The sequence below is a fragment of the Typopeltis vanoorti genome, chromosome 7, assembly GCF_054136105.1.
Source record: "Typopeltis vanoorti isolate ZY-2024b chromosome 7, IOZ_Tvanoo_1.0, whole genome shotgun sequence".
NCBI lineage: Eukaryota > Metazoa > Arthropoda > Arachnida > Uropygi > Thelyphonidae > Typopeltis > Typopeltis vanoorti.
The window spans coordinates 144,687,401-144,697,566 of NC_143555.1; the positions used below are offsets into that span (position 1 = coordinate 144,687,401).

Consider the following 10,166-nt stretch of genomic DNA (forward strand, 5'->3'; position numbering starts at 1 on the left):
ATAACAGCATTTACTGTTTCTTAAAATTTTAAACTTTTATCCTGCTCGAACTATATTTAAAGAAATTTAAATGTTTAATTTAAATTTCTTTTTTCGTAAAATAAAATCAGGGGTGCGAAATATACGTGAGGGCGAGTTATATTCGAGTAAATAGAGTACAATACTCAGAACAGCGCTCAATTCCTGATATTCGTGAATTTTTAAAGGCTTCAATTGTCTGGAAGCTTTCTCCACCTTTACAACGAGTTGCCCTGGTGTTGAACTACCTCTGGGATCTTGTGTGTTACTAAAAGAAAAAGGCGCACGGCTTCATTTCGGCGATACAAAATTACATCGGCAAAGTGGATATTAGATCCCACATTATTTCAGAGCTGAATGTTTTTAGGAACTATGAAAGTTTCGTAAGCTGACCCGAGACCTTAAGAGAAAACAATCCTCAGTCTAACCGAGTTGCCTTCAGCTACTAGGTAGTGCAAGCTAAGTCAACTCGGGGATGGACAGGATTGTATTCTCTCAGGTCAACTTACGAAACTTTCATAGTTTCTACAAACATTCGGCTTGAAATATTTGCCAATGTAATTATAAATTGTTTATTTCTGGAATTTTCCGTTTAATATTTTCGGACTGGGGTTGACCGCGGAGTGGGGAGGGGAACTCCAGTATATCTTCAAGCGTAACTGATAACAGCCAATTAACTTGAACTTGCCACGTTTTAAGGTGACGTCATTTCTGACGTCACCTTAAAACTTTCTGACGTCAACTTAAAACACTGTGCACTTAATTTTGTCAACCAGATTCAGTTGTTTTGCCTGGTTTCTTTGCTCGATAAAATATGAAAAAATTTATGTTTTATTATAAATCTTGTGGCAATTCATATACAGTATTATTTTAAATATATTAAAAAGTTTATAATATTGTCATTATGTTTATAAATTTATATACTTAGTTTATAAATTTAAAATTTAGTAAAATGTTATCCCGACTATGTGAATACTATTGAAGACTATCTTCATTGCGTACTTGCTTCGGCAGTACATATACTAAAATTGGAACGCTACAGAGAAGATTAGCATGGCCCATGCGCAAGGATGACACGTGAAGCGTTCCACATTTTTTTATTGATTAATATCAATTCCTTCATCATTCTTTGCAGAATTTTTTCTGATTATTTTTTGCCCATCATGACAGAGACACAATGAACAATCAATATATAAAGCAGCCTTTTATTCAACCTTTTTATCCGTATATTTTTATTTGTATATTATCGGTTCGTTTTATTATCCATTGGGAGTAGGCGACGCCATTTTACAATAACTTTTTGCGACTGAGGAAGTGTGTTGATCTCCATCCCAATCAGATAGCAGCCAAAGACTACCATTAATTAGTTGGAGTAGAAGAAGATGGTTTGAAGTAGAGGAGATGGTAGGTTGTGTATAATGGAGTAATGTTCCTTCCCATTATGAGTTGCAGGACTCCTTGGTTGTGTCACGTAATAATAGTAATATCTTTTCATTTAGTCAGGTGGCCGCCTGGAGGCATTTCCTGAAATATGAATTGTAGATTACTTATGGTTATATACTTATAAGCAGTATTCATACAATGAACTTTTTAATGTGTATACGTGTGTGTGTGTGTGTGTGTGTGTGTGTGTGAGTGAGAGAGAGAGAGAGAGAGAGAGAGACAGTTTTTTTTTTTTTTTAATTTACGTAACTCACATCTGCGAAAGGTTGTAGTACTTTAGTACCGGGGATAGAGTAAGGATTTTTTTCTATTAATTTTGTATTTTTATTAGTGGATAACCTCTTCTCATCAGTCAGTGTACAATTACATAAATATGGGACTGTGCACCAAAATCTTCATAAAAATATTTCACGCTAACCAGAAGAGGATAAACTGATTAGTTGATAACCCCCGACAGATTCATTCCAGTCTCTCTCTCTCTCTCTCTCTCTCTCTTAGATATTGTGTTTCTGCACAGGACCATTGTAACCAGCTAAGTCTAAGGCAATGTCTAGGAGTAGCAAATCGGCTTTCAGAACACACGCAGTTTACAGACAAAAAATACTATTGTTGGTGATGATGGGCGATAGATGGCGTTGATGATAGTGGTGTCGTAGTTGGAGAATTAAGTAGTAGTAGTGGAGAGGATGAGATGTATTTAGCGAAGTAGAGTAGTGTGCCCACCCACGATGAGTCTTTGAACTCCCTGGAGGTGTCACGTAATAATAATAATAATAATAATAATAACTTTCTGCTGAAATGTCTACCGTCATTGATCCGCTTTTTTCCCCCCAAACTAAGAACCAGCTGATGGTCAACATCCATTTACTGTCCAGCTTCAAACTTACCAAACCAACTTTTCTTCTTCGTCTTTTACTGCATCTGCTTTTGTTCTTTGGAACACTTATCTCATTCTGTCATCCTCAATGACTACACACTCAGCTGTTTCTGTTTAAAAAGCACCTCAACACTATTTTACTTCTTACTCTCTTGTTCAAGTATATATATATATATATATATATTATTTTCTTCTACTGAATAATACTGCGGTACTTTTGCTGGATTAATTGCTATTCACCATTTACTGTACCAGCTTTCTAGGATGTTGATTGAGATTTGAAGTTTCTTGGTTGCGAGTTTTGGTCTGAGGGATCTAGCTATGATGACTGTTATCGGCATAGCGTGCAGTCATGGTTGGTGATTGGATGGGGAGGTCTGCTAGGTATATGGAGAAGAGTAGAGGAGATATAGTACGCCCACGATTTGAGACCCTTCGACACTTCTGTACATGTCCCAAGAAGGAGAATCCATTCCGCTAATAGGGTAATAAATCCGTCTTCTGGGATGAGTTTGTTTATTATTACAGGTCGGACAATTTAGCTTTTCTTTTAAATACATTGTAGTTTTTAAAGTGGCAACTATTTTGATTGTATAACAGTTGGAAAAATATACGTAGAGTATTAGCAAAATAAAAAGGGTATAGCATAAAACAAAAATTTAACGAAATTTATTTTTAAGAAAGTTTTTATTTTGTATAAGATAAATTTTTTTTTTTTTTTTTTCAAATGAACTTAGATATTCTAAACTTACAGTTGAAAGAACTGAGAAACTTTAATGTCCTAAACCGATTAATTATTTATGACTTGTTGTAATTCTTTTAACAAACCCATACAAAAAAAGGTTGGAAAAAAATACCATTATCAAATCCTTTTAATCTTCATAGACATCTAAATCGGTGTCCGAATCGCCATCACTTTCACTTAAACTGATCACCAAAGGTTTGCATAATTCTTCGATAATTTCGTCTCTGTCCTAATACATATTTTCCAATGAGGTGACATTGGAGCAATATTTGCTAGAATTTTGAACTGTAATACTTTCAATCGCCTGTTCTGAAAGTTTCGATATGTCAATATCCCCAGTTATGTTGCGATGGCGAATAAAATTTTTCACTTCTGCCCAAACATACTCAATAGCATTAATATCACAACGATATGGTGGTAGAGCTAGAAATCCAAGCTCTTTGAACATCGTGTCGAATTTAAATAGTTTAGTTGTGGGCGAGTGTCTTTTGACCAAATTAAGCAATTCAATTTTTCGCATATCTGGGGAATGAGAAATGTTATTTGAATAGTAAGTTTGAATTCAGTAAAAAAAAAAAAAAAAAAAAAAAAAAAACCATTTCTCCACCCTCACACAAAATTATTATGCGCCACGAGGCATTTCCGGTTTGTAGCACTCCACATTCTTCTTTAGATTACCAACATTTTCCATAAGTTAAATTACTCTCAATCTAGAGTTTCATCTAGATACACAATCGGTCTTTTCTCCTTCCTAAAACGTCTTATTGCTCTCAAATACTGCGTTCCACATAAAACAATGTCACTTCGCTCCATGATAAGTTTCCTTTTATTCTGGGACTTTTTAAAACAAAATCCGATTTCATGAAGTATTTTCCTTAAAGTTTCTCTTTTCCAAAGAAAATTAATTTTTTCTTTAAGCGCAAGAATCAATTTAGAAACAGTTGGCACTCTTTTCTCGACCACGTAAAATTCGTGAATAGTTCTTCTTATAACGTCTCCATCAAAATCATTCAAAGCTAAGTTTTCCATGGTTTTCTTTCTCTGGCAATTTTTTTAGGAGATTTAAATTTTATCTTACCTTCATCTTTTCATTCCCTACGAATTCTTTTAACAGTCGACTTCGATACGCCCACAATTGCACTTGCACGTTTTTTGACTTGAGAAAGGGGAACAAGGAGACTGCCTTTTAACGATTCTGTTACACAGAAAATGTGCTGACAAGCACGTTATTCAATATTCTTTTCCAAGAAAGAACTACTGAAACGTTTAACAACAGAGCTTGTTGACTGTGCTGGATCCATCATACAAATTAATAATAATAATAATAATAATAATGCAAAAAAGCGACAGCAAAAATCAAGCCATTACTAGTACGGCAACAGACAAGAAAACACGTGCTTCCGCGACCAATTCGTACATCTTTCGTTTCTTTCTCTCCTTCAGCATGAATCGACTATTCTTGGCAAGTCGCCAAGTAAGCTCTACAAAGTGTGGGCGTACTATACTAGAATGCGGCTAATTTTACTATATTGCCGCTTTTGACACTAAAAATGAGTTCCAACTAACGGAAATTATTCATTTGTTGTTGTTAGGAAAGTTAAAAGAAAGAAATAATAATATTGCTTGGGTAAAGCAATTTAAAATTAAAGTGCTGCAATCATATACTTCATAGTGACGCAAAGTAGCACGCATGCGGCAATGTCGAAATGAGAAAACTGCTAGTCCAAGATCACATTTAAAATCGAATAGCCCTTAAAAAAAAAAAAAAAAAAAAAAAAAAAAGCAAAAAACAGATGAATTAAATAATTTCAATATTTCTAGCATTCATTTAGCGTTTGTTATTTGCATTATGTGATGTATTATCTAATTCTATAATGCAGGATGTGAATGAATGCTCTTCAAATAGTGATTAGGTAGGTGTGGGGGCGCTGGTGGACACCTTTAAACTTCCTTACATGAAAATGGCATCAAAGACGTCTATTACACAAATCATCGGATTGTCTTACAATATTTTGCTTTCCGGAATAAAAAAAGGAAAAATAAAAATAAAAAAAAAATATATATATATATATATATATATATATATATTTTTTTTTTTATATATATATTGTGAAAAGTGTAACAATTAATCAATTATTTTGATATCTGTTTGCGAATTCATTATATATGTGTATGTGTGTGCGCGCGCGCGCGTGAATTATGAATATATATATATATATATATATATATATATATATATATTACTTCCGGGGAAGGGAGTAATATATATATGTTACTTCCGGGGAAGGGAGGTTTGCAAGATCTTGTTGATCGTCTTCGATTCCCATCTACGACGTGAGGAAACCCTTTATCTGGTCTCTTTCGACTAAAGGTGAGTTAGCCGGTCTCATACGGTGGTAGTTTTTTTTTTTTTTCCCACCGAGAAACTCGGGATTTTCGTCCCCCAGAACAGGCAAACCGGCCCCGTGAACACACATGGATTACAGTCATGAATACCTCCCAGCCATATGCCGGTCTCGAGCCCGGATAAAATTGGGGGGTTGGAGAAAGCATGAACTACCCTGTAAAAATCTCACCAGGAATTCTTTGTGGGCAATGCCTACAAAGTCACCTACGGTCGGAAAGGACTGAAAGGGAAAACCAGTCAGAGATGGGATATAAAGGACAGCTATAATACTCGCTTTTTCTCTTTCGAACAACCTTGGCACACTTCGTAAAGATTCAAGGTCTAGATAAAGGAAGAGAAATGAAAGTAGGATGCAGAATGAATAAATGTTTCTTAAAAAAAAAAAAAAAAACTGGAAGCAGTAATCTCAATTAGCACAGAAATGGCCAAGAGCATTCCAATTGGAATTTTTGTAAGCCCAAAGAATACTCACGTGGATAAAAGTAAAACATGGGAAAAGGCATAAAGGTGCTTCATCCAGCTGAAACGGAAGTGGAGCTTTTCCGCCCAAAAACCTGATTGTCTTGTCGGTCCGTTAGGCCTAAAACGTAGAACGAGGAATAGGGAACAAGAAATTATGTAATAAACTTGTGTTGTTAATAAACTTAGGATAGCTTAGTGCGTTTATTGCACATTATTATTTTTATGTTATTTTCACCCACGAAAATTGGTAATCTTTAACACATCACGGAAAGCGATGAGTCTGCTAAAGATTGGTTAATCTGGGAATTCTGGGTAGGATTTTCCTCTCCATTTTCTTTATTATCTGGGATTCTTCCGAGGTCTATATTTTTTCTTTTCTAGGTGAGAATTTATTGAGTATGGGATCCTAATAATTCCTTCCTTAATTAGTTTTAAAAATAAAAATAAATGTTCCAAACTGAAAGAGAATCTAAAACACCGTCCATACCTAAGATTCAAGTTAAAAATATTAGTAAAGGAACCCATCTGAAATATGACTGGTATGATTGAATATTTTCAGTCGCATATCGTTTCAATTTGAGCCATAGAAGAATTGGCCAAACTGTAATCAAAACTTCAGTATTCGTCTACATGCAATAATATAGTTGCTGAAACTTGGTGGTAGAATTTCTGATGAGGAAGTCATATACTCTATTTGCTGAGGAAAATAATCCGTGTATAATTATTTAGTTATGCGTGTATAATTATAATTATTTAGCACACTTATGGAATTGATATTTTTCAAAAATATAAACTAAAAGATCTATTAAACTCTATCAGGAAAGCCCGACATCATAACTGCATGTGTGTCTAGTTTTTTTTTTGTGTGTGTGTGTGTGTGTGTGTGTGTGTGTGTGTGGTTATGCCACTCGTAGTCAAGTGGACAGTATCCCCATTTGACACCTAACACCTTATGTGTTCAAAATCTGCTATGGTACGGGTACTTACCGCCAAAGCAAAAGCAATGAAGCCAGTATGTAGTTGCATATTATGTCTGTAAAAGAACTGGCTAGAAGTTGAAAACCTTTCAACTTCTAGCCAGCATTCGAATCCTGGTCTTCCAATCAAAAGACATCGTCGATGCCTACTAAATTTAGACGATACGTGAAAAGGCTGGAATCAGTCACTAAAATAACTCTCTTCAGTCAACCACACTAATTTTGAAAATTTTTGGTGGAGGGATTTATACCAAAGTTTGGAAATCAGCTAATATCTATTCTCCTATTCTAATCTCCACCCCCCCCCCCCCAAAAAAAAAAAAAAAAAACTGCCGTTATCGTCAAGTTACCGATATGGGGCTCTAAAACTAAATCAATGAAAAATAAAATTTTTGAACTGAAATTTACTATTATTCCATTATCTTCTTCTTAAATATATAAATATATATTATAATATAATATAAATCATCATCATCATCATCATCATGCGTATCAAGGATTTAGACCTAGCATGGCCTGTTCCGGCCTTAGAAGTCATCGTTGAATCGTTTAAGAGGATGTCCTAGTTTTCTTTTTCCTAATGGCTTGTACTTTAAGGCTTGTTTTGGTAATCTTTCTGTTTTCATTCTTTGAACGTGTTCCATTCATTTATGTTTATATGTTTTAATTTTTTCTATTACTGGTTCTTGGTTTAATTCATTCATAATATCTTCGTTTCTTTTGTGATCAAATAGAGTATACTTTGCAGTTTTTCTCATAAACTTCATTTCTGCCGTTGTTAATCTTTGTCTTTTTGTTTTATTGTCCAGATTTCGCTTCCATGCATTAAGACTGGTAGGGCTAATGTATTGTATACTTTTAGTCTGGTTTGTTTTTGAACTAGGTTTGCTTTAAATATAGAATTAATTACACCTGTTATTTTTAAAAATTTGCAATTTTTACGTTTACATCTTTTTTATTTTCATATGTGATCGTACATCCTAGGTAGTTAAATGAATTCACCGGTTCTAAGATCTTGTTATCTATTACTATTTTAGTTCTTGCTGAATCTTGTCCTTTAAAGGCCATAGTTTTTGATTTTTCCGTTAATATTATTATCTCATTTGAATCTAAAACAGCTTTCTGTAAGTTATCTTCAGAATTTGTAATTATTATTTGATCGGCAAAGAGCAGAGTGTTTAAGTTAACTGTAGGAGAAAGTTTAATTCCTTGATGTAAATTTTTATTCCATTTTATTATTATTTCATTTAAGTAGATATTAAAAAGAGTTGCTGAGAGGGGACATCCCTATCGGACCCCTTGGTTTATCTCTCTCGTATATGATAGCTCGTGATTAATCTTATTTGTATTTGATTATTTTCATATATACTTCTGATAGCTTTTAGGATATTATTTGGTATTTGTCTTTCTTTTAATATGTTAAATAATATGTTTCTTTTAACTTTGTCAAATGCTTTTACAAAGTCAATAAATGCAATATGTTATATTATAATATAGGTATTTACTTCCACTAAATAAAATAAGGGGTGCTTAAGGGTCAAAGCTGTATAACTGAGAGGAGACCTCCACATAGCCTTTAAAGGGATGCGGAGAACCTACCAGGGCTTCTGACCTAATGTCCAATCCTGACCTTCTCGTGGTGCACCCTGTTGGGTATCTACTTGGATACTGAACGAACGAGGATGGGCTGGCAAATTGGGATTTAGCCGACCAAATTGTATTCTTATTGGTTAAACCAAAATAAAAAATTTCATGCCGGCTGGGGCGTCGCCCGGATAAACAAGGCCCCCGTTGTTTTCGCCAGGGAACCAGGGCGAACAGCGAAAAGTCAGCTACTGGAACAAATCTGAAAATAAACCCCAACTCAACATCACCAGAGTTAAAGATCGGTACTATCAACGTAAGAAGCAAATGAATGGCAAAGAAATGGAGCTAGCTGAGGAATTAGATAAGTACCAGATCGACATAATAGGGGTGAATGAAACAAAAAAGACCAAAACTGGTGAGATCTTTCTGAGCAATAAATACAAAATGTTATATTCAGGCAATGACAATCAAGGATAAGAAGGAGTAGCCATAGTGTTCAACACAAAATACGAGGCTAATCTTCTTGAATGGCAGTCAGTCTCAAGTAGAGTAATGTGGGCAAATATGAGAATGGGGAACTGGACAATGAGACTTATTTGTGCCTATGGTCCCACAGAAGGTTCTACTAAAGTAGAAGTGGAAGAATGTTTTGAGGATTTAGAAAAAGCAACTGACACAATGAAAAATGAAAAGTTGATCCTTGTTATGGATCTAAATAGCAGAGTAGGAAATGATGGTGAGATAAGACATACAAAAATATTTTGGGAAAATTTGGAGAAAAGAACAAAGCTAATCATAATGGAAATATCTGTTGGATTTCTGCTCAGGCCATGGACTGGTTATTACTGACACCATGTTCCAACATAAAAATGTGCACAAATTCACATGGAGAGAAGAGGCTAGGAATAAGAAAAGTCTCATTGACTATGTTATTATTGATAGTGATGTTTTCTCCCTGGTGCAGGACACCACAGTGAACAGAGGATTTGAAATTGGAAGTGATCACTATTTAGTCTTAAGCAGGATAAAATTGAATTTCATATTGAAAAGAATAACATGTAAGAAAGTTTTAAAACGAATAAAAGTTGAGCAGCTCTCAGATGTGAACTGTAGACTAAAATACGCAAAGATTATTGAAGAAAAAATGAAAGAGTTTGAAAACAGGAATCAAACCTTGAAGATTCAGTGGCAAACTCTGAAGAAAACATTGATTGATTCTGCCAGAGAGGCATGTGGTGAGGTTGTCTGCAAGGATAAAAAAATCAGAACTCCCTGGTAGACACAGGAAGTTAAACAGGCAGTGAAGGAAAAGAAGAAAGCATATCAAAAGTTCCTGTCAAATAAGTCAGCTTGTGCTCTTAGAGAATACAAAGACAAATGCAAGAATGCTAAACACTGTGTAAAACTAACTAAATAAAAGTCATGGGAGGACTTCGGCAAGAATATAGAAAATAAATATCAAGAAGGTGGCAAAATATTCTGGAGGTTGTTGAAGAAGCTTAGGAATGGAGGAAAGAGTGCTGTAAAAGGAGTTAGAGATGATAAAGGTGACATGAAAACTGGAGAAAAAGATATCCTTGAAGTATGGAGTAATTACTTTGAAAAACTGCTAAATGAAACAAGCAGTTATGACAGCACAGTGATAAAAAA

General features: G+C 34.6%; 1 pseudogene; it reads left to right on the forward strand.

Moving 5' to 3' along the window:
- The first annotated feature begins 1,016 nt into the window (after window positions 1-1,016).
- On the forward strand, window positions 1,017-1,115 carry LOC150105163 (U6 spliceosomal RNA; annotated as a pseudogene).
- Window positions 1,116-10,166: the final 9,051 nt, after the last annotated feature.